General features: G+C 46.1%; 1 protein-coding gene across 10 annotated transcripts in view; it reads right to left on the reverse strand.

Moving 5' to 3' along the window:
- ZBTB46 (zinc finger and BTB domain containing 46) overlaps nucleotides 1-25985 on the reverse strand; it is a 215531-nt gene that overhangs the window by 77405 nt on the left and 112141 nt on the right. For 4 of the 10 annotated variants that reach the window (XM_068262368.1, XM_068262359.1, XM_068262363.1 and 1 more), the window contains 2 exons: nucleotides 21864-21927; nucleotides 5493-5600 (listed from right to left, as the gene is read on the reverse strand). The exons of 2 other annotated variants lie outside the window; for them this stretch is intronic. The gene's annotated coding sequence lies outside the window, so the exon portion shown is untranslated. The remainder of the gene's footprint in view (nucleotides 1-5492; nucleotides 5601-21863; nucleotides 21928-25985) is intronic. 4 more of the 10 variants (XM_068262360.1, XM_068262365.1, XM_068262361.1 and 1 more) reach the window with 2 other exon arrangements.

The following is a 25985-nucleotide window of genomic DNA, read 5'->3' on the forward strand; positions in this document are numbered from 1 at the left end:
TAAGCACTGGGGACAACCTACAGAAAGAGACCTTACTGCAAGCACTGGGAACAACCTACAGAAAGAGACCTTACTGTAAGCACTGGGGACAACCTACAGAAAAAAGACCTTACTGCAAGCACTGGGAACAACCTACAGAAAGAGACCTTACTGCAAGCATTGGGGACAACCTACAGAAAGAGACCTTACTGCAAGCACAGGGGACAACCTACAGAAAGAGACCTTACTGCAAGCATTGGGAACAACCTACAGAAAGAGACCTTACTGCAAGCACTGGGAACAACCTACAGCAAGAGACCTTACTGTAAGCACTGGGGACAACCTACAGAAAGAGACCTTACTGCAAGCACAGGGGACAACCTACAGAAAGAGACCTTACTGCAAGCATTGGGAACAACCTACAGAAAGAGACCTTACTGCAAGCACTGGGAACAACCTACAGAAAGAGACCTTACTGTAAGCACTGGGGACAACCTACAGAAAAAAGACCTTACTGCAAGCACTGGGAACAACCTACAGAAAGAGACCTTACTGCAAGCACTGGGAACAACCTACAGAAAGAGACCTTACTGTAAAACACTGGGGACAACCTACAGAAAGAGACCTTACTGTAAAACACTGGGGACAACCTGCAGAAAGAGACCTTACTGCAAGCACAGGGGACAACCTACAGAAAGAGACCTTACTGTAAGCACTGGAAACAACCTACAGAAAGAGACCTTACTGCAAGCACTGGGAACAACCTAAAGAAAGAGACCTTACTGCAAGCACTGGGGACAACCTACAGAAAGACTTTACTGCAAACACTGGGGACAACCTACAGAAAGAGACTTTACTGCAAGCACTGGGGACAACCTACAGAAAGATACTTTACTGCAAGCACTGGGGACAACCTACAGAAAGAGACTTTACTGCAAGCACTGGGGACAACCTACAGGAAGACTTTACTGCAAGCACTGGGAACAACCTACAGAAAGAGACCTTACTGCAAGCATTGGGGACAACCTACAGAAAGAGACTTTACTGCAAGCACTGGGACAACCTACAGAAAGAGACTTTACTGCAAGCACTGGGGACAACCTACAGGAAGACTTTACTGCAAACACATGAGACAACCTACAGAAAGACTTTACTGCAAACACATGAGACAACCTACAGAAAGACTTTACTGCAAGCACTGGGGACAACCTACAGAAAGATACCTTACTGCAAGCACTGGGGACAACCTACAGAAAGACTTTTATGGCACTAAGTCTATAGGGAGAGCAATTGATCCGTGGAATATATAAGCAGTTCGTTTTGTGACAAATCAGCTGCTATCCTACATGACAGTAGGCTCTTCTGCTGGGGGAATACAGCACGGGCATTGGTAGATTTTAAAAGGAACTGTAACCAAAGATTTAACTTCATCCCAATCAGTAGCTGATGCCCCCTTTCCCATGAGAAATCTTTCCCTTTTCCAAAATAGATCATCAGGGGGGTCTGTATGGCTGATATTGTGGTGAAACCCCTCCCACAGTGTGATGGCAGGACCGTGGTCCTGCCGATTTCCTGTCTGTAAATCTTGGTGCACTGTGGGAAATCAGTTGTTTCCAGTATCTCCCTCTGAGCATATGCATTTCTATAAAAAAAAAAAAAAAAAAAAAATCTTTTAGCCTATCGCATTGTTAGGGGGTGTGATTATAGATAATGGCAGTTGGTGCTTTCTGGTAGTTTCTTGTCTGGTGTGGATCAAACAATATAAACAAATTACATGACGAATATCAATCATTTCTTGATCTCTCCTTTATTTTTTAACTTCTCACTTTGCTATGTATTGATTTCTTTTTTTCCCCTTTTCGCTAGAGTTCCTCTAAGTGAAAATTGTCCCCCAGTTTAACCTTCTTAGGGCTTCTTCTAGACCCTGTAGTTGTTCTGGTCCCTCACTGTTGTTCCACTCTCATCCGTGCAGCAGCTGCAGCCCTGGGAAAGCTGGCCACGCTTGTTGTGTGTTCGGCGCATGCACAGTTGCAATTTTTACTGCAAGTGCTGAACGCTGCCAGTCGTGTGCCCGCTATCAAGGAGGCACGCGGCCTAGGGGCAGGCATGCAGTTTTCCAGGGGCTACAGCTGCTGCAGGGATGAGAGCGGAAAAACGGCGAGGAACCACACAACTACAGGGGGCATGAAGAAATTTTCACTTAAAATACCCTTTAGGGCCCATTCACACTTGCGTTTGCAAAACGCCGGCGATATTTGCCGGCGTTTTGCAGGAGTGATTTTTCAGCGATTTCACGCCGAAGAAAAAAAATCACTGAACACTGCAGTGATTTTTCCGCGATCGCGTTTAGCGCTTCTATCTGCACTGAAACGCGATCGCCGGGAAATCGCCTGAAAATGGTGCAGACGACGCGTTTGCATTGCACTTTTTTGGGCGATTTGCAGCGATTACCGCAAATCGCCCAAGTAAGAACGGGCTCATAGGGTTTTATTACACTAGCACTTTTTTTTTTTTTAACGATATGTCACACACAAGCAATTAAAAAGAAAATGCAATTAAAATGAGGTTTAGTTTTGAGGGCGGTAGGAGACTGCCGGCCACCGCTAACAGCTTGCAGTAGAAACTTTGGATTTTTACATATTAAAATATGCAAACAGATAATTACAATTTTTATATATATTTGAAAAAGAAAAAAAAAAAAAAAAAAAAGAAGAAGGTGATCAAAAGAAATTAATTAGCTCACAAAACAGGAGTGTACACAGCGCTATACAAATTTAACTATACTTATAATGTTCATTGTCCAACAGAAGGTACCACCCACTAGGGATGGACAATGTTATGCAAATAATTTGTATTTGATAAAGAATTGTGCCAATTTTTTATGCAAATATATGCAGCTCGAACCTGAACCAATCAAATCCTGCTGAGGTAAAATTTCATTGGTCCATTTTCAAATTGCATAGATTTGCATAATCCTGCATCAACTTGCAATTATTTGCATCTCATTGACCATCCCTACTCACTACACCTGCTTCCACCTCTACATAGTGGCATGTACTAAGGCCTGTTGCTGACTGGAGAGGTGTTTAAATGAGAGCTGATGCAGGATTAGGCAATTTCTGTATGAAAATTTAAGCAACTTCAAAATTCAGCAATTAAATTCCACCTCAGTGGGACAGTACATTTTCGAGCTGCATACATTTGCGCACAGAATTAACATACTTCCTGCATCAATGCTAAATTATTTGCATCTCATCACCCATCCCTAGATGACAGAAGCTGCAGGAGAGTTTGTTAACATTTTAAAATGCTTCTCCCTCCAGCCACTAGATAGCACTGCTCCTTAGCCGCTTTCTACTGTTAAATTTACAGAGAGGCTGTTTATGGTCCAGTACAGTACATAACTAGGAAGTAGACAATGGTGAACATAACTTGCAAGTTTAACTTGGCCTGATAAATGAAAGTATGGCTGAATTGGAGCAAGTACCATGAGCAGAGTCTTCCAACATAGTGACAGATTTACTTGCTTCCTGCCTAAACAGGAAGTCACAGATCGGGATGTGTGACAGCAATAAAAATTCAACTGTTTTTCAACCACTTTGTCTCAGCACTGAGGGGGATCAACTGATGCCAGATAAGAGCCAGTGCACACCAAAAACCGCTAGCGGATCCACAAACGCTAGCGGTTTTTGAAGCGGTTTTTCTGACCGATTCTAGGTATGTTTAGAGTGATTTTCTAAACATGCCTAGCGATTTTTGGAGCGTTTTTGTGTAGTAGATTTTATATTTTCTTACAGTAAAGCTGTAACTGAAAAACGCTTGGAAAATCGCTCTGATCTAGCGCTTTTCAGTGCAGGTTTTCACTTTCCTATACTTAACTTCTTGGCAACCGCGTCCCACCGATGGGCGTGCACGTGGCGCCAGCCCCAGGACCGCCTAATGCCGATTGGCATAAAGTCCTGGGGAGGGAATTTGCAGGAGATTGCACGCGCATATCTGCTTGGATGACGGAGCTCCGCCATCAGTCTCCCGGCGGGGATCGCCACTCGGAGACTGTTAGACGGCAAAACTGCCATCTTTTATCATTGTACAACACTGCGATCTATGGCAGCGCGGTACTGGGGACAGCCGTGTGACACGGCTGTCCCCTCTAGAGGCTCAGAAGTTATCCACTCTGATAGGCTGATGCCTATGACAGCCAATCACAGTGATTGGCTGGTGGGGGAGGGAGGGGTTTAAAAAAATAAGCAATAAACAGCAAAATTTAGTAACAAAAAATATAAATAAATATTTATAAAAAAACAATCATTCTGGGAGCATCAAAGCCCACCAACAGAAAGCTCTGTTGGTGGGCAGAAAGGAAGGGGGGGGGGGGGCGAAATCACTTGTCTGCTCAGTTGTACAGCCCTGCAGCGAGGCCTTAAAGCCACAGTGGCCCGTTTTGTGAAAAATGGCCTGGTCTTTAGGGGAGTTTAAGTCCAGGGTCCTTAAGTGGTTAACATTGAGGCAGCAACGCCTCAGAAAACCGCAAAAATGCTGCAGGACCCGAGTTTGCGTTTGGAAAAAAAACGAACCGCTCTGGTGTGCTCCATCCCAGTCACATTCATTAGCCAAGCGGTTTTAAAAAACGCTCAGAACCGCTCGGTGTGCACTAGACCTAAGTGTTCTTTCTGGTTGCCTGAGGCTCAATGTTCAAAATAGGCCTAGCTAATATATTGCTCTGTACATACCCCACTCTATATATACCCAGCCATGATCTCTGTATTAAAGGTTAAAATACAACTATTGAAAGTATATTAACCTTGGGGGAGCATGGAACCCAGTCTGAACACAGCAGAGCTCACAAACCGCCTAATAAGTTGGCCTTCCCCACCGACTTCTGCCGGCAATTTGTGCTGGTTGGTTGAGACAGCTGGTTAACCGAAACAAATATATATCTGATCCCAGGTATTTGGATCTAGTGCACAGTTAAAGTAGACCTGACCTCAGCACTTCATCTCTGCTCTAAAAGATAAGCAACAGCATAATAACATTTAAATAAAACACATTTGTTACAGCTGATACAAATCCGGCAATAAATCTGCAGTGTTTCTACTTCCTGCTTTCATGGAAGCAGACATAGGGTTAACATCCTGTGTTTACAAATTAGCTGCTCTGCCAAGGCAGCCAGCTGAGAAATTAAATTACACTTGTGATTAGTCACAGATGAGGGGGAATTAGACATGCTCTTCACTCTAAAAAACACACAGGGTGCGTTTCTCTCGGTTTTCCGTCTGTCCTGTGCAAGAGTTCAGGTCTGCTTTAAGGCAATTGGTTGGGTTGGATATTTTAAATCTGCTTGTTTTGTGCCCCAGATGCTGCAGGGAGCCTCAGGCTTCAGCCCCTCCTGCCCTCCCCATTGGCCGGTACGCAGCGCTCAGTGCCGGGCGGTAGACCGAAGTGATTGTGACCGATCTTACAGTTCAGATAAAGGAGAAGCTATGGAAAGATTCCAGTATAGAGAAGGAGCTTACCGAGGGGCGGGAATCACAGCTTCTCCTCAGTAATCCTCGCAGTGACTGAGTGTCAGAGACGCGGCTGGCATGATGTCATGTACACGGGGGAGGAAGGTCACCAAGTCCCTGGAAATTATGATAAAAAAACAACATCTGAGTCCTTGTACAGGAGAGAGAGGACAGAACATAGCGCAGGGCCGCCTGGCTCACTCCAGCATACAAGCGTGCCATTCAGCACTAACAGGGCCTGTCCTTAAAGGGGAACCCCGGAGGACGTCACTGGATCACCCATCACACAGACATAACATCTGAGTCCTTGTACAGGAGCAAGAGGAGAGAGCACAGCGCAGCGCCACCCAGCTCACCCCGGCATACAAGCATGCCATTCAGCACTAACAGGGCCTGTCCTTAAAGGGGAACCCAGGAGGGCGTCACTGCATCATCCGTCACACAGAAACAACATTCTGTCATCTACAAGAAATCTTTTCAGCTGCTAAAATTTTCAAACCCCAGTAAAGACTCCATTTTCTTACATTCATTCAAAGGAACCTCCTTTTAAATGAATCGTAGTTAAACAGGAACTTTAACCAAGGAATGAACTTCATCCCAATCAGTAGCCAATACCCCCTTTCCAATGAGAAATCTTTTCCTTTCCTCGGCTAGATCATTTGTGAAGGGGAGGTGTCTGTGTGCCTGATATTGTGGTGAAACCCCTCCCACAGTTTGAGGATTGGAGGGGCTGGAGGTATCGTAGTGGTGTGACGGGCTGGAGGTATAGTGGAGAAATGACGGGACAAGTGGTAGGAGGGGCTGGAAGTATAGTGGAGGAATGACTGAACAAGTGATAGGAGCTGATGGAGGTATCGTAGTGGTATGACTGGACAAGTGGTGGAAGGGGCTGGAGGTATAGTGGAGGAATGACTGGACAATGGTAGGAGGGACTAGAGGTATCCTAGTGGTATGACTAGATAAGTGGTGGGAGGGGCTGGAGGTATCCTAGAGATACAACAGTACAAGTGTAGGAATGACTGGACAAGTGGTGGGAGGCGATGGAGGAATGACTGGACAAGTGATAGGAGGGGCTGGAGGTATAGTGGAGGAATGACTGGACAAGTGGTGGGAGTAGTGGGTGTGTGTCTGGGGGTGGTGGGAGGGGCAGGAGGTTTTGTGGAGGTGCGACTGGACAGTGACGAGTAGGGCAGGAGGATGTGTGGGGGTGTGTCTGGACGAATGGTGGGAGGGTCTGGAGGTGTGATGTGGCCTGCCTGGAGCAGCAGGAGATATATTTAGGGGGCGTGGATGGAGGAGGAGTAGGGATGACAGGTTTTGTTTTTTTTTTAAAATCAGCCTTTATTAAGAATCAACGAAAGGAGAAAGACAGGGCTCGTTTCCACTAGTGCGGCATGCGTCTCTTAGACGCACGCCGGCACTGAGCGGGTGGGCGGGATCGCAGGCGAATCCCATGAGCCATGCCATGCACGGCTGTGGGATTCGCAGCCTCCACAGAGAATTCTGCGGGGGGTTCCGGCCGAATCGCTCCCGCAAGCAATTCCGCCGCGGCCCCGTCATCCCCTATGGCAAAGTTTCCCCGTGCGAATCATGTGCGGGGAAACTCTGCAGAATCGCCGGCGAAGGTCGCCGAAGTGGAAACGGGCCCACAGGGTTTTTTACTGGAAGTGTGATGGGTATGTGACACCAGATGTGGAGGACATGATAACAGATGTGACTGGGGGCGTGTCTGGCGATTTGGGGGTTCCTTTGGTTCTGATCATTTTCTATTATAAGGAGCTCTGATCTTTTCAGAAAATTGGTAGACATATAACACAGAATTAGGTGGGGGGGGGGGGGGGGGGGGGAAGAATAAGAATGCACATGGAGGAAACTATGAGATGTTTGTGCATACACATTATAAAACCATATAGCCCCATAACATTTACCCAGAGATAGGCGTGTATGTGAGTGTCTGGCATCTGCACTGGGGTGTGATTGTGCAGAAGTGCAGCTCTCCCATCCTCCTCTGTCACCTAATAAAATCCAGATTGGCCACTCGTCATGTCAGGATGGGCTGGGTCACCGCACACAAGAGGACCACGCCTGGGCTATACGGCAGCCACTTGTATCCTGTACAGAAATAGCATACAGTCCCGGGGACAAAGGTCACCAGGCCTACACCAACTGCAGGAGATGCAGACACTCGGGGCATTCTATGGTCACCAACAAGCTGTTAGTAATGAGCCCCGAGTTGGTTGGCAGCCACAAGCACCGTTTGGCTACAATTGCATGCAGCCGAACGGCAGCGTTTGATAAGTCGGTACAAAAATCATCCGACTCCGCAGTTTATGAAACCACCAACTCCAACTCCAGGTTCCCAAAACTGCTCCGACTCCAACTCCACAGCCCTGAGCACCACACATGTCAGGCTTGACCAGCAGCAGCATTACCCGGCGTTACTCTTGCACAGGACAAAAGGAAAGCAGAGAGAAATGTATTTTGGAGTTTAAATGTGTCTGTCTAAAGGTGGCCCATACACTTACAGATTTGCAGCAGATTCGACCAACAGATAGATTCCCTGTCAGATGCCTGTCAGGTCAAATCTGACAGGAATCTATCTGATGTGTGCCACACACTAGGAGCAGATTTCCAATAGATTTCAGAATGAAAACGAAAATGCATTATTGCACCATTAGATCCAATGCAACCCTATGGGCCATCGATCTGCTGCCAGTAGCCGATCAACCTAGATTTTCCATCTGGACCGATCAAGCAAATTGATAGAAATTGGACGGAAATCGATCGATCATGCTTCCTGCTGCATCGATTTGTAGCCGATTCGATCAGAGCGCCTTAATTCCCATTTATCTGTGACTAATCACTAGTGCAATTTAATCTCTGAGCTCCTCTGCCATGGCATATCAGCTAATCTGTAAACACAGGATGTTAACAATATGTCTGCTTCCATGAAAGCAGGAAGTAGACACACTGCAGATTTATTGCAGGATTTGTATAAACTGTAATAAATAAATTAATTTCTATAAAGGTCATTATGCAGTTGTGTATCTTTTAGAGCATAGAGGAAGTTCTGAGTTTAGGTCAGCCAGTGGCGGACAGAGACAGGTAAAGTATACTGCACCCGGCGGGGGGGGGGGGGGGGGGGGGGGGGGGGACTCAGTGGACCTGAACTCTTGCACTATTTAGAAACTTTAGCCTGTTTAATTCCCCCTCATTTGTGTCTAATCACAAATTGTAATCTGATCTCTCCTTGTGTCACATGACTGCCTATGGCAGATATGCAGACAAGCCCATTTCAAAGCACAGGGTTTTAACAATGTCTGCTTCCATGAATCAGGAAGTAGAAACAGAACAGATTTATTTTAGTCTTTGTATCAGCTGTAACAAAGAAATGTTTTTTGTTTAAAGGTTATTCTGCTGTTGTGTCTTTTAGAGCAGAGAGGATGTTCCGAGTTCAGGTCTGCTTTACGCATTCATAGCTGCCTGCCACAAGCTGAACTGCTAGGCTCCTTTTTATTCCATAAGGCGTAGTACAGAGATTGGGTGATTGTAATATTTGCAGCACGAGCGGAAGTTCCGTTAAAACTTACATCACAAATGACTTTCAGGATAATTGTACCAAATGATTGTGTGCTGAGTGAGCAGCCAGCGGCCTCCTGCACTATAATATGTGATCTACACGCAGTACACAGGCATCCTCCGCTCTCTGCCTGCTGCATTTATATGTCAGGAGATGCTCAGGATAGAAGGAGAGTGGCAATAATAATCTACTCTTGCTAACCTTACACTGCAGCTCTGCCTAAAAGCAAACCTGAACGGAATGCTATCGCAGTGCATAATGCAATGCAGGACAACATACTGCGCTGCTCCATACAGGCCGCTCCTGCAGGGGCAGAATCCGAGCAACACATGCAGTCCGCTTGAAGGACACCTGAAGCGAGAGGGATATAGAGGCTACCATATTTATTTCCTTTTAAACAATTCCAGTTGCCTGGCGTCCTGCTGATCCTCTCTGCCTCTTATACATTTAGTCATAGACCCTGAACAAGCATGCAGATCAGGTGCTCTGACTGAATTCTGACTGGATTAGCTGCATGCTTGTTTCAGGTGTGTGATTCAGACAATATTGCAGCCAAAGAGATCAGCAGGGCTGTCAGGCAACTGGTATTATTTAAAAGAAAAACAAATATGTCAGCTTCCGTATCCCTCTCACTTTATTTTCCCCTTAAAGTCCTCAGGTCTAACATCCGTAAACACGAATAAGAGACTAAACCATCACTCACAGAATTCTTGTATTTGATGCAGCTATTCCAGAAGCATTCCCTTTGGAGAACACAATCATATGACCCAGAGGTCAGTTCAGAGTGAGCGTTTCCAAGCTGATGAACAATGCTCACTCCCGAGCATGTAGACATCATCTGACCCTGCCCATGTCCACCCTCTTTGTGAACAGCACTGCAACTTAGAGTCTCAACTTCCTGCTCAGTGTTTAACAAGAATGTACCCTTCCCACGCCATCTGCAGTGTATTTATTAAAGACAAGCATCCTCCTTATTACCCAACATGCCACAAGAAACAGCTTTTTACTACAAGAGTAAAATTAACTATATATTACTTTTTTCCTATGTTGGGCTGGTTTACACTTGAGCGCTTGGCCGGTGATCAGCAAAGCGCTGCTGTTAATGTATCCCTATGGGATCATTCCCACTGCAGCGTTTGCTATTTGCATAAATCACAAACATGTCTCATGCAGTGCTTTGAAGACAATTGCGATGTAATTCGCGCTCCGTTTAACAGAAATCACAATGCAAATCGCAATCGCTACCGCAATACTCGTTCTGGGTTCGCAGTGTGAACTAGCTCTTACTGAACTGCAGCTGCTCCAACTGCCAAAACAGTGTGCAAACAAGTACGGAAGCTGGCTGACAGCTTTGTACAGATCCTTTCCAAGGAGTGCTTTTCTGAAGAATAAAGGTTATACTGAGAATCCTCCAGAAGGAGATGAACTAGTCCAAAATCTGTCAGACCTGTGAACTCTTAATACCTACTGTAAGTGACAGCAAAAAAAATAAATAAATGCATTTTATAGAGCATTTCATTATGTGAGAAAATGTGTAAACCGTCACCGGCTTGAAGCAAATCAAAGGCCAAAAAGAAAGCCAAACCATCGTTTTTGGAAAAGTTGTGCAGTTGGAAAGGACTTTAGATTTCAGCGGTGACCTTTGCAGGCTGGGAGCGCTGCTGGTCGTCTCCTCCTGAGATGTGAGGCCTGTGTGCACGCAATGCCCTCGGAAACGCACTGTGACAACACGACTGTCTGGGGAAAATGGCGAGAGATCTCGGGAGAGGCAGAGCGAGGGGAAAACATTCATGCAGTAGCTGCAGGGATGAATGCGAGATCACAGAACATCGGACACAAGCTTCCGGCGGGTCCCACCTAACAAGACAGACAGGCAAATTTACACGCAATGCTGCCATCTGTAAAAAAGACTAAACACCTTACAGAAGTGGCCGCCGATCCGCTGGTTATAAGGCGACTTTCCCTCCTGTATAATCCATGGCTGCTCCTATAGGCGTCTTCTAACCGGAACAAAGACAGAAATAAGAACAACTCTTGCAGTAGTGTGGGGAGGGGCTAGACCTGACATTCCCTGCCTTCAATCAGGGGCGAAGCAAATTAAGACAATATCACTTACAAGGGGGGTAAGATGCGCACAGGAGTGTATAAAACGGAGTTAAAAATAAAAGAGAAAAGGGGAGAGGTGGTTTACCTCAATAACGACAAATTCATATATATAAATAAACTGTATTTTTAATAAGCACAGGCAATGAGTTTTGTAGGTCTCTGTCCACTTCCTCAGACCAAATAAAGTGCCAAAGGGTGTCAAACACCAGGTGCAGAGCGCCTCTGGACTGCTCCTATAGGCTTTTTCTAATCTTAAGAACAACTCTCTCTCTCAGTAGTATGGGGAGGGGTTAGACCTGACATGTCCAGCCTACAACCAGGGGTGGAGCAAATCAAGATAATACACTCACTTATCATTCAGCAATTGCTAAAAGACATCATGGGACTGCTGCACACATGCAACATCCTTGGCTGAGACGGCTCTTACCAATCGACTCTGTTCAGGATCATCCAGTATGTGTATGATGCTTTTGACTCTAAAAGGTGCATAGTATACACACATCATCCAGGCCTTCCCAACAAAGACCTGCACCACCTGCAATCAGTACAGAACACCGCTGCAAGGCTGCTAACAAGCCAACCCCACCAGGGCCACATAACACTGATACATCGCTTGCTCCACTGGCCACCCATAAAATGGAGAATTCTGTTTAAAGTGGATACGAGATAAACTTTTACTCACTGCATAATTGTACCCCTTACATATAGATTATAGGGCATTCCTCAAGACAAATACTTTGTTTTAATCCCCCAATTCCCTATAAACTAAACAAGCCTCACCCACAGCTCCTCCAACGCCTAGGCATTCTGAGTCTCATATAGCAAGTGCTCATGGGAACTCAGTCAGCGGGGGGGGGGGGAGAGGAGTCCCGAAGGAGGAGGAGTGCCCAGCCAGAGATTTCAAAGGCAAGAGGGCGGAGAGGGGAGTGGAGTTTTTACAGGCTGAGGGGAAGATATGCAGAGCAGCTTGCCTGTGTGATGACAAGCAGAATATGGCTGCTCTCATTGTATCACAGGAAGAAATAATCATATACTGTTGAAGCGGTTTGCAGCTAGATTTGCTGTGTAAATTTTAGATAGGATATATAGACTAGTTACTTGTTATAGTTAGTTTTTTTTTATCTCGGATCCACTTTAAGATTGGCTTATTGACAATCAAATCCTTGCCCAATCTGGGCCCTGGATACTAGAAGGACTTGTTGCAACTGCATCACACCCCTCAGGGCCCGTTTCCACTACAGCGAATCTGCATGCTTTTCTGCATGCAGATTCGCACAAGCAATAGAAGTGGATGGGCCTGTTTCCACTTCTGCGTGATTCTGTGCGGCTTGTCGTAGAGAAAAAATCTGCACGGCAGACCCATCAGAATTTGCACGAGATTCATCGGTAATGTAATAGGAAAACCGCAAGCGGTTTAGTCTTGCGGTTTTCCCAGCGTTTCCGCGTGCGTTTTCGTTTTAAAACCTATGTCAAAGCATGCCGGCATTGACACGGTTAAAATAGCTTTGTGAAAACCGTGAGCGATTCCGCATGAAAATCCGCATAGAAACCGCAACGAAACCGCATGCGGATTCATTGCCGCGATTTTCCCGTCAAAATCACGCCGCACAAGTGGAAACGGGCCCTCACAATCTTAGATCAAAAGGCTCTAATAACTTGGGCCACCCCCAGAGTCCACCTCAAACACATTGGAGACAGTCAACTGTCATGCTGCCCCTACACTTTGGAGCTCCCTGCCACATGCAATCAGACCATCTCCATCCCTGGAAGCATTTAAGACCAAACTGAAAAAAACACCTATTATGTCTGGCATTTATGAACACCTGACTAATTCCTCTGTAACAAAGTCCAGCCTGCAACCATTGATCTGAGACATATCTATGCACTGAGTCCTATGGTAGAAAAGCAATTTACAAATGTTATAGTATTGTATAATTTTGATTGGCCACTGACTGGCCGATTTTAACAGCTCCATGTAAGTAAGAGGACTAACAGATTTTAAATACCATAAACAGATTGTGTAGGTAAGCTGTCACACTATATAGCAGTGTTAAATCTAGCCAATCAAAATTGGATGTGTGTAGGTGCTTTAAGTGCAGAAGGGCAGGATTCATTCTCCCATTGTCTCGCTGTAGCTTTTCTGGCACATCTCATATATACAGTATGTTGTATAGCACCTCTATTATACACCCATATTTATATTTCATACAATGGAGTGATAAAAAGCAATACCAACTGAAAATAAACAAAGAAAAATAAAAAGTGGTTTTAACTGCAGCCCGCACTGTAGCATTCTCCTTTTTTAACAGTTGCACCAGTAGGAGTTCTTTAAAAGGATCACTACAGGGAGAAATGGAAGCAGTTAAAATCGTAAAGAACTGACAGGTTTTGGACTAGTCCATTTCCTCGTTGGGGATTCTCAGGGTTGTCCGTTTTCAGAAGCATTTCCTGAACGGCAGTTGTTAAGTCTAACTGCCAAAATAGAAAGACACCAACCAGCCTCCCTACTCACTTTTACATTATTTTGATAGACTTAGCAACTGTGGTTCACAAAATGTTTATGAAAACAAAACAAGAAAATCCCCCATGAGGAGATAGAATAGTCCAAAACCTTTCGGTTCTGTCAGATTTTAACTGCATTCTTTTTTCCCTAGAGTGGTCCTTTAATATTTAAAACACTGTAAGAGCCTGTACTATGGATTTAAAAGCTGGCAACATTTTTTTTCCGTTCTCGAAAATACTGTCTGGTAGACTGAGGTTAGCACCAAACTAGAAATGAATCTCATCTCCCACCAAAAATGCTTTGGTTATTCTGAATTCCGTTTTCTGCAGAAGACAAGACAGGTAGAATCGCTCGCACTTCCTCTTTGTACTGAGAAGGTCCTTCTTTTAGGAAGGGGTTGTCAGTAACTGCGCCTTCACCACAAGCAAACCGCATGCAGCCCCCTCCAAGCACACCTACCGCTGCCTTCCTGTAAGGTGGTCAGAGATGCAGCACATTGGGGTGGGTGCATACTGTATGTACATGTGACACTCATAACCAGAGGAGGAAGTATCACCAGCCAGAATGTCTCAGCCCAGCACATCCAGCAGGTCACAGTCAATGTGAAAGCTTCTGCTCTCATACACTTGATATTTCTTTTTAACAGTGACCATTATGCACATCCCTAGCCTTAGAGGCAATACTCTGGTTGTACACACAAGCAGCAGAGAATGATTAAGATGGGGCCCTAGGCAATCTGGTACCTTTGGCTGCCTTAGTGGTCCTTTTTTTTTTTTGTAACACTGTTTTTTATTGCTTCATTCAACAAAAGAGTTACAAGGCAGTATAAACATATATAAATGAACAAATAAACAGATACTGATATATGCGTCTCCCTTTTGTTTTTGCTTTCCCTTAAATACATCCAAAAGCTGATAGTAGCTTTTGTTAGTTTATCTTCTAGCATACGAGGGTCACGCCCCGAATTGATAAAAGTATCTTAGAAAAGGTGTAGTCAGCGTCCTCAGATTGTAGGGATGAAATTCGTACTCAGGGTGAGTCCTTCAGAAGGAGAGGGAGGTGAGATTCCAGTCATAAGACATAGCCACATATATCAGGTGAGTATATCAGTGAGCAAAGAACATAAAAGGTAAAAAACATATATTCATAAAGAAAGGAAATTGGTGATGGGTCACGGTGTTCAGGTAGTTTGCTTATATTTATGTCAGTTAAAGTGTAGTAAATGTGAAAGGGTCTCATACAGTCAGTTTCCTTTTTATTAGGACCAGCAGGCAGTTGAAACCGTTTTACCTCTTTACAGATATAAGTTGGTCTAGTTCCTCTGGATACTCCCCATTTTTCAGTAGCATTTACGAGTCAGGGGGGCAAGTTGTCTGGGGAGAAGTGCTCCCAGGGGTCCCATATTCTATGGAAATTAGTTTCTGTGTTCCTTAGAGAGGCAGTTAGTTGCTCCATGGATTTAGTCCAATTTATTTTAAGTTTAAGATCTGGAATGGTGTATGGGGCTATTTTTTTCCAAGCGGATGTAATTGAAAGCCTGGTAGCAGTTAAAATATGAGTAATTAAACGCATAGTGGGTTTTGGTACTTTCAATATAGATTTACCCAGAAGCATATGGAGTGGATCCAAATGAACTGAGACCCCTGTTACCCGCAAGATCAAGTTCTGTACCTCTATCCACAAAGATGTAATTGAAGGGCAGGACCAGAGAATGTGTTCTAAAGAACCCTTATAACCACATCCCCTCCAACAGCAATCCGGAGTATTGGGGTATATTCGAGATAATACCTCTGGGGTTAGATACCAGTGAAATAAGATCTTATAAATATTTTCTTTTATCTGGGTACACATAGAAGTGTGGCGGGCGTTTTCCCATATATCAATCCAGTCTTCAATATCGATATTCCTAGAAAGAGCTGTCTCCCATTTTTCCATATATGAGTGAGATGGGGAAGAGTTTCCAGATTTGGTCTGGAGGAGGATATATATCTGGGAGATGAGGCCTCTCTGATATCCCATGTGGAGGCATATTCGTTCGAAAGGTGTAGAGGGAGAGAGTAAAGGGGCTTTTTTTGTATATTGTTGTAGGAAATGCGTTATTTGATTAAAATCCATAATGGTCTGAGGGGTTAGGGTTTTTTTTTCTTCTATTTTAGACCTAGAGATTAATTTCCCACTAGCAAAATCGATCCAATTATTCAGGTTGAAGTATCCATGGTTAAACCATCTAGACATAAAGGGTTTTGAGAGTCCCGGGGGAAAGGAAGGGTTGCCTAATATAGGGAACAATGGAGATGCCGAAGATCGCAGATTGGCTGAGGGCATAACCGATTTCCATATTCGGATAGTGAATGATATAGTTGGAAGGAGGTTGGCCTGGGGAAGTTTCGGGGGGGAATCTGACCATATAAAAGAGGCCAGGGATAATGGTAGAACACTAGTAGCTTCTATTAGGCCCCATTTAGAAAAGACCCTGAAAGAGGACCATTCTGTCAACTGTCTAAGGTGAGAAGCCTGATAGTATGCTTTTAGATTTGGAAGACCTAGGCCTCCTTGTTCTCTCAGAGAAGTGAGGACAGCTTTAGAGACTCTGGGTTTTTTATGATTCCAAACAAATTTTGAGAATTCAGACTGTAGCTTAGACAGTTGCGATGAGGGAACTTGAACCGGAAGGGTCTCGAAAAGGTAAAGTAAGCGAGGCAATATATTCATTTTTAATGCATATATCCTACCAATCCAAGATATTTTATATGCGGTCCATTTGTGGAGATCTTGGAGGATTTTTTGAATGAGAGATGGGAAATTATGTTTATAGATTGTAGAGTAGGATGGGGTGAGGTTGATTCCTAAGTATTTTAAAGTTTGAGTCTTCCATTTGTAGGGAAAAGCTGTTTTTAATGATTCAAGGAGAAGGGGCGGTAAGTTTATCGGGAGGGCTTCCGTTTTGTCTTTATTAAGTTTAAAACCGGAGAGGAGTTCATATTCATTGATTGTATTGTGGAGAGCGGGAAGTGAGAGAAGAGGGTTCGTTATGGAGAGCAATATGTCATCCGCAAAGAGCGATATTTTGTATTCAGACGTACCTTGGGGTACTCCGTTAATGTCTGGATTAGACCTTATAGCTGATGCTAAGGGTTCTATGCTGATGGCAAAAAGGAGGGGCGATAAAGGGCACCCTTGCCTGGTGCCATTTTGTATTTTGAATGGTTGTGGGGAATTTGAGGGTAGTTTTACAGTCGAGGAAGGGAAGGAATATAAAAATCGGAGCATTGTGATGAATGGGCCTTCAAAGCCTTTGTGTTTAAGGACCTGGAATAGGAATGGCCAGGATAGTCTATCAAAGGCCTTCTCTGCGTCCAAACTTAGGAGCAGAGAAGGCCTCTGACTCTTATTCATGATGGAAATGAGGTCTATTGCTCTCCTCGTGTTATCGCCGGCTTGTCTTCCTAAAATGAACCCTACTTGATCATTGTTAATTGTGGTAAAATGGGATTTAGGCGGTTGGAAAGGGTTTTTGTGATAATTTTAAGATCTGAGTTTAGGAGGGAGATAGGTCTATAGCTATGGGGGAGTTGGGGATCCTTGCCCTCTTTAGGGATAACAGTTAGAAGGGAGTTTAGCATAGAAGAGGGGGGGGGGGGGGGGCTCTCCCTCCATGATCTTATTAGCTAAGGTACATAGGTGGGGTAATAGAATATTTTTAAATGTTTTGTAGTATGAATATGGGAGCCCATCTGGTCCAGGAGATTTAGAGGATGGTAATTTTTTAAGAACTTCTGTAAGTTCTTCTATGGTGATAGGGGAGTTAAGTAATGTTGGGCTTCTGTGAGTTTTGGTAGATTAAGGGGTGATAGGAAAGCGTCTACTTTATTTGAGTATGCAGGGTTTTTAGATTGGTCGGGGAGATTGTATAATTCTTCATAATAGGTGGTAAAAATTTTGGATATTTTTTGTGGGTCATAATGCGTGGTGCCATCCCTATCTTTCATTGAGTAGATTATTCGTTGCGAACTCTTAGGGTTTAGTTTCCGAGCTAAGATGGTATGGGGTTTGTTGCCCCTTTCAAAAAAGAGCTGCCTTAGTGGTCCTTTTACTAAGCAGAGGTGGGAGACAGGTCAGAGAAGCTGGCAGTTGTGCATTTTGACAATCACCAGGCACCTGCCTAGGTTGCCTTGTGGATGATCCTGCTCTGATTCAGAAGAAACATTGCAGAGTGGCCATGGTGGCTGCAACTTTAAAAACAAGTTCCAACTTTTTATTACGCTGACAACTCCAAGGAAACTTTTCGTGCGTGGCTTTTGCAATTTTTATGTGCATGTGAAAATTCCCATTGCAGTTTTTCCACCAATGTCAATGAAATTAATTTACTTAAACATCCATCTAGCGGACTTCAACATCTCATGCAAATTTTGAGTGAAATGCACCCCCCCCCCCCCAAATAAGGAGATGGACTGGCCCAAAAACTGTCGGTTCTGTCAGATTTTAACTGCCTACTTTTTATTTGCCATAGTGGCCCCTTAAAATAGGGAAGGGGCTGTGCAGATGGGATGAGTGGAATCCCGACACAGAAAGGCCATTATATACGATAATTTGCAGACGGGGCAGCACACTGCATTTGCTATAGAGGGATATTGCAGATAATACTTCTTAGCACAGGGCAGCTCTTTAGCAACACACACTGAGCAATAACAGGCTGAGGCTGGAGCTGGTAACAAGAGGAAGAGCAGACAGGCAGAGCACAGTGCACCCCAGATTTCCTTTCCACACAGAGGTACTGGAGCAGACAGGCAGAGCACAGCGGATCCCAGATATCCTCCCCACACAGAGATACTGGAGCAGACAGGCAGAGTACAGTGCACCCCAGATTTCCTCCCCACACAGAGATACAGGAGCAGACAGGCAGAGCACAGTGCACCCCAGATTTCCTCCCCACACAGATACTGGAGCAGACAGGCAGAGCACAGTGCACCCCAGATATCCTCCCCACACAGAGATACTGGAGCAGACAGACAGAGCACAGCGCACCCCAGATATCCTCCCCACACAGAGATACAGGAGCAGACAGGCAGAGCACAGTGCACACCAGATTTCCTCCCCACACAGAGATACTGGAGCAGACAGGCAGAGCACAGTGCACACCAGATTTCCTCCCCACACAGAGATACAGGAGCAGACAGGCAGAGCACAGTGCACCCCAGATATCCTCCCCACACAGAGATACAGGAGCAGACAGGCAGAGCACAGTGCACACCAGATATCCTCCCCACACAGAGATACAGGAGCAGACAGGCAGAGCACAGTGCACACCAGATATCCTCCCCACACAGAGATACTGGAGCAGACAGGCAGAGCACAGTGCATCCCAGATATCCTCCCCAAACAGAGATACTGAAGCAGACAGGCAGAGCACAGTGCATCCCAGATATCCTCCCCACACAGAGATACTGGAGCAGACAGGCAGAGCACAGTGCACCCCAGATATCCTCCCCACACAAAGATACTGGAGCAGACAGGCAGAGTACAGTGCACCCCAGATTTCCTCCCCACACAGAGATACAGGAGCAGACAGGCAGAGCACAGTGCACCCCAGATTTCCTCCCCACACAGATACTGGAGCAGACAGGCAGAGCACAGTGCACCCCAGATATCCTCCCCACACAGAGATACTGGAGCAGACAGACAGAGCACAGCGCACCCCAGATATCCTCCCCACACAGAGATACAGGAGCAGACAGGCAGAGCACAGTGCACACCAGATTTCCTCCCCACACAGAGATACTGGAGCAGACAGGCAGAGCACAGTGCACACCAGATTTCCTCCCCACACAGAGATCCAGGAGCAGACAGGCAGAGCACAGTGCACCCCAGATATCCTCCCCAAACAGAGATACTGAAGCAGACAGGCAGAGCACAGTGCATCCCAGATTTCCTCCCCACACAGAGATACAGGAGCAGACAGGCAGAGCACAGTGCACACCAGATTTCCTCCCCACACAGAGATACTGGAGCAGACAGGCAGAGCACAGTGCACCCCAGATATCCTCCCCACACAGAGATACTGGAGCAGACAGGCAGAGCACAGTGCACCCCAGATATCCTCCCCACACAGAGATACTGGAGCAGACAGGCAGAGCACAGTGCATCCCAGATTTCCTCCCCACACAAAGATACTGGAGCAGACAGACAGATACTGGAGCAGACAGGCAGAGCACAGTGCACCCCAGATATCCTCCCCACACAGAGATACTGAAGCAGACAGGCAGAGCACAGTGCGCCCCAGATATCTCCCCACACAGAGATACTGGAGCAGACAGGCAGAGCACAGTGCACCCCAGATATCCTCCCCACACAGAGATACTGAAGCAGACAGGCAGAGCAGTGTGCCCCAGATGTCCTCCCCACACAGAGATACTGGAGCAGATGCCCCACATGGATCTCCCTGACCATTCATGGTCACATGCAACTACACAGCCCTTCCTCCTGAATCCCATCTCCATTGAATGTACCACTGCATTCTTTCTCAACCTTCTTACCCTGGAGGAACCCTTCAAACCATTTTTGGTTATTAGAAACCCCAGCATCCATGGAGGGAGAGGGAATTTATTTTATGGTAAGATTGTTTGTTAAAAGTGGGCGAGGCTAAACACTAGGTTGGTCGGAAGTGCCGGTTTTCGACATGGAACGTCCGATTTCCAAAAATGCCGATTACCGATACTGCGGCATAACAACGGCAATCCGATTTTCTGAAACTTCTGAATAGTTACTCTAATTGGCTAAATACTTACACTCTGAAGAAATGGACCAATCAGAGAATGCAGAATTGTTCAGCCAAAATCTTATTGCTGCGGTAATAGACCAATCACAAGACTCGGATACTACCAAGTATTTTTCGAGTCTTCTGATTGGCCTAAAATTTCCATGTTTTTTCTGATTTTCGCTGAAGAAAATCACTGCATTCTGATTGGTCCAATGCAATCGAGTATTTCCAAATTACGTAAATTAGTATTCCTGGAGCAATCAGAAAATGCAGTGATTTACAGTGGGAAAATCGGAAAACCATTCAAAGTTTAGGCTGATCAGACGACTCGAAAAATATTCAGTAGTATCCAAGCCTTGTGATTGGTCTAGAATTACAGCAGCAATCTGATTTACGCAGAAAAACTCTGCATTTTCAGATTGGTCCAATGCTTCTGAGTTCTGTAATAGGGCTAAAAGTTGCGGTAAATTGGATTTCCGCTGAAATTCAATGACCAAGGTCCGATCAGAAACCCAATTTCTGATTGGAAAATTGGACATTTTCATTCTGACCATCCCTACTAAACAACCTTTATCATTGTAATAGTCCCAATTCCGTGTTTCTCCTATAGAGGGCAGCATGGTGGCTCAGTGGTTAGCGCTCTCGCCTTGCAGCGCTGGGTACCCGGTTCGAACCCCAGCCATCTGGGAATTCTCAGAGGAATGAATCCCAACATACATCTGCAAGGAGTATGCATGTTCTCCCTGTGGCTGAGTGGGTTTCCTCCAGGCAGTGCGGTTTCCCCCCACATCCCAAAATCATACTGAAAAGTGACTTGGCTTCCCCCTAAAATTGGCCGTACACTATGATACATGCACTACACGATACATACATAGGCATATGACTATGGTAGTGGTTAGATTGTGAGCCCCTCTGAGGGACAGTTATGTGACAAAACAATATACTCTGTACGGTGCTGTGTAATATGTCAGCGCTATATAAACACTATAAATTATTGTTGCCCCTCCTTTCCCAAAATAAATCTTTATCTTTTTCCACATAGATCATCAGGGACATCTGTGTGGCTGATATTGGTGTGAAACCCCTCCCACAGTGTGATGTCATTACCTCGGGCATGACGGTTACTTGTCTATGAACCTCGTTGCATTGTGGGAGATGACAGCTTTTTCCAACTGCCAAGTAAGCAATATCTCCCGCTGTGCACAGAACGTTTAGTAACGAACATGCCGTACAGATCACTTGGCAGGACTAAAGAGGTCACCATGTGATAAAGGTCAGAATGTAAATCAGGGAGAGGAAAGATTTTACAATGGGCAAACACTGGTTAAATAATCTATAAATGAATATTATAACCAAATAAGCAATTTAAATAATTATGTTATTTTGCACTACAGTTTCCCTTTAATATCAAGGACTGTGCCCCAACCTACTTACCTCCGACTAGCTCAGACTGCAGCCACTCCCACTGCAAGCCTGCATTCAAATGTGTGGCAATTCCCTATGAAGACAAATTTCAATTGGTGAATTAGTTGAAATAAAAATGTTCTTAATTTATGGACAGTGAAGTGAAATACACGAGGGCTTATGTTAGCTTGGATGTCTTCTTTACTTTGCTCTATCTTGTCCTCCACCATGTCACCTACCTGCGCAGCCAGCGCTCCTATCCTCTGAACTGGGCTCAGGTAATGCAGAGACTGTGTCTGCCCCTCTCCCAGCTGCCTGTAGCCTGGATACCTCCAGCAGCCCGCAGCCCTGGGGGACAGCACTGCAGATGAGGCTTACTCAATTCCCCTTTTGGAGGTTACAGGAAGGAGGAGGAGGGAAGAGGACTGTGAGGACACACAGACACAAAAGAGGAAATAAGGGAAAAGGTGAAAGCGAGGTGGGGGCAGCCAGGGAGGGGGTATAAAGGAAAGGGACTGAAGGGAGGCGGCTGCAAGCTAGCACGCAACACCTCTTAACTGAGCCCAGCACTCTCCACCCTGTGTGATAAACCCTATCAGATCACCCCCTCATTATCAAACTCAGCAATCACCAACCAGCCCAAGAAACACCATAACTACACCTCACTATCCAGAACTACTCCTCTGTACCCTGTATGACAGAGACCCCCAGTTTACACCTCTGTACCCTGTATGACAGCGACCCCAGACTACACCTCTGTACCCTGTATGACAGCGACCCCAGACTACATCTCTGTACCCTGTATGACAGAGACCCCACACTACACCTCTGTACCCTGTATGACAGAGACCCCAGACTACACCTCTGTACCCTGTATGACAGAGACCCCACACTACACCTCTGTACCCTGTATGACAGAGACCCCAGACTACACCTCTGTACCCTGTATGACAGAGACCCCAGACTACACCTCTGTACCCTGTATGACAGAGACCCCAGACTACACCTCTGTACCCTGTATGACAGAGACCCCAGACTACACCTCTGTACCCTGTATGACAGAGACCCCAGACTACACCTCTGTACCCTGTATGACAGAGACCCCAGACTACACCTCTGTACCCTGTATGACAGAGACCCCCAGATTACACCTCTGTACCCTGTATGACAGCGACCCCAGACTACACCTCTGTACCCTGTATGACAGCGACCCCAGACTACAGCTCTGTACCCTGTATGGCAGAGACCCCACACTGCCCCTCTGTACCCTGTATGACAGAGACCCCACTCTGCCCCTCTGTAACCTGTATGACAGACCCCACACTGCCCCTCTGTAACTTGTATGACAGAGACCCCACACTGCCCCTCTGTAACCTGTATGACAGAGACCCCAGACTACACCTCTGTACCCTGTATGACAGAGACTCCAGACTACAGCTCTGTACCCTATATGACAGAGACCCCACACTGCCCCTCTGTACCCTGTATGGCAGAGACCCCACACTGCCCCTCTGTACCCTGTATGGCAGAGACCCCAGACTACACATCTGTACCCTGTATGACACAGACCCCAGACTACACCTCTGTACCCTATATGACAAAGCGCAGACTACACCACTGTACCCTGTATGACACAGACCCTAGACTGCACCTCTGTACCCTGTATGACAGAGACCCCCAGATTACACATCTGTAACCTGTATGACAGAGACCCCCAGATTACACCTCTGTACCCTGTATGACAGAGACCCCAGACCACAGCTCTGTACCCTATATGACAAAGACCCCACACTCCCCCTCTGTACCCTGTATGACAGAGACCCCAGACTACACCTCTGTACCCTGTATGATAGAGAGCCAAGACCCCACATTGCCCCTCTGTACCCTGTATGACAGAGACCCCAGACTACACCTCTGTACCCTGCATGACACACCTCTGTACCCTGTATGACACACCTCTGTACCCTGTATGACACACCTCTGTACCCTGTATGACACACCTCTGTACCTTGTATGACACACCTCTGTACCCTGTATGACACACCTCTGTACCCTGTATGACACACCTCTGTACCCTGTATGACACACCTCTGTACCCTGTATGACACACCTCTGTACCCTGTATGACACAGACCCCAGACTACACCACTGTACCCTGCATGACAAAGACCCCAGACTACACCTCCGTACCCTGTATGACAAAGCACAGACTACACCACTGTACCCTGTATGACACAGACCCCAGACTGCACCTCTGTACCCTGTATGACAAAGCCCAGACTACACCACTGTACCCTGTATGACACAGACCCCAGACTGCACCTCTGTACCCTGTATGACAGAGACCCGAGACTACACCTCTGTACCCTGTATGACAGAGACCCCAGACTACGACTCTGTACCCGGTACATCTTAAAAAATGATCCCAAATTAGGTCCCCTGGTCCCGGACTCTCCGATGGTCTCCTGTAGGAGGGCTCCGTCCTTGAGAGACCTACTTGTTAATAGCCACTTCTCAGGCATCACGGAGACCGCCAGACACTGTAAGGTTACTGGAACCTACAGATGTGGAGGGTGCACTATTTGTCAGTTCATGCAGGTTGGAAGAGTGGTAGAACTGCCTGATGGCAGGTCCTGGACCCTTTCCCACTTTGTGAATTGTGATACTATCCTGGTTGTTTACCTCTTGGTCTGCCCGTGTGGGGCGTTCTACGTGGGCAAGACCAAGAGGGAACTTAGGAGACGTATCAATGAGCATATCACTAAAATTAAAAGTAAAAAACTAGAAGCTTTAACACCAGTGGCATCCCACTTTAAGACCGTCCATGGGGGTAGATATAAAGACCTGAGAGTTATCGGTCTGGATCGGATTCACACCAACATACGTGGTGGGGATTTTGACCGATTGGCCCTCCAGCGTGAGGCACGCTGGATATTTGATTTAAAGGCTACTGTTCCTCCGGGACTGAATGACTCACAGAGCTATGCCTCCTTCCTGCCTCAGTAATTTGCTGTTTTGGTCCCTTGCGCTCTGCGTCATGTGGCATTCCCCTCCGTTACGTCGGCGGGGTGCCACCTTTGAGCTGTGCCTTTTTCTCCCTGTGGGACTGAAGCTTGACCCCTTCCTCCCCCCTTCCTTTTCATCTTTGGCATTGTGGCCCCACATGCATCATTGGCCTCTGTTTTTACATATTGAGTGTTCATTTACATAGTTGCAGGGTATTTTCCCTGGAGGTGACATGGACGCTTGTCTTTATGTCGCCCTTACTTTTCTTCTGAATAAACACTTTCCCCATTCTCCTATATTTGGGTTTAATGGAATTTTGTAGGCCCTATCCACCTTTTCATTATTGACACTTTGTTTATTTATAGGATGTGCCGCCCAGTGCTGTTGGCCGCCCACCCATTCCTGCTTGCACGGCATTTGCTGTTTGCGGGCGTATGGGCGGGATGACCGATAGAAGCTGATTGGCCGAATACTTGTATGTATAGGAAGTGTGCACCCATTGATGTGTATGACTGACACGCCCCCTTGAGAAAGCCGGAAGTCTACCGGCGAAACATGTCGGGTTCCTGGCGTTTTGGTACGGCCTGCCTGGAGTAGCTGTCTTCTGCCACCGCAGCCGCCTGACACCTTCACCGCATCCTCTCTCATACTCCGCAGTGCGGATTCCTGACTCCATCTCCCGCACGGCGTGGACTTCCCACCGTGCATACTCGGATCTGCATTGGTCGGACTCATACAGCTTTCAAGCTATAGCACGGCGAATCCCGGTCTCAGCACCATCAGCCAGGAGGCATTTCACTGGCAGTTTCACAGCGGCTCTACTTGGCTCGTCTGGAGTATACACGCTTGTGCTAAGCTGGAACATTTGCATGACGCTGACACCGTGGAGCCGGTAGAGTATGTTTACAACCTCTATGCATGCATCATGCCGCTTATGCTGTTACCTTGAACTGGCTTGCGAGTGGAGCCTGCTTCCTTTCTCCTTCTTCTGCTACATCGCTTGGATTGCCATTGCTTGATTAACCATTGCTGGGGCCATGCTTATCTATGAGGGACATCATTTGATTTTTGTTGAGAGGAACTGAAGGTGTAGTGAGTTTTTACACAGGAATTCCTGTTTTTTCAACTGAGTGATCACTCTAACTC

Source organism: Hyperolius riggenbachi, chromosome 12 (assembly GCF_040937935.1).
Source record: "Hyperolius riggenbachi isolate aHypRig1 chromosome 12, aHypRig1.pri, whole genome shotgun sequence".
NCBI lineage: Eukaryota > Metazoa > Chordata > Amphibia > Anura > Hyperoliidae > Hyperolius > Hyperolius riggenbachi.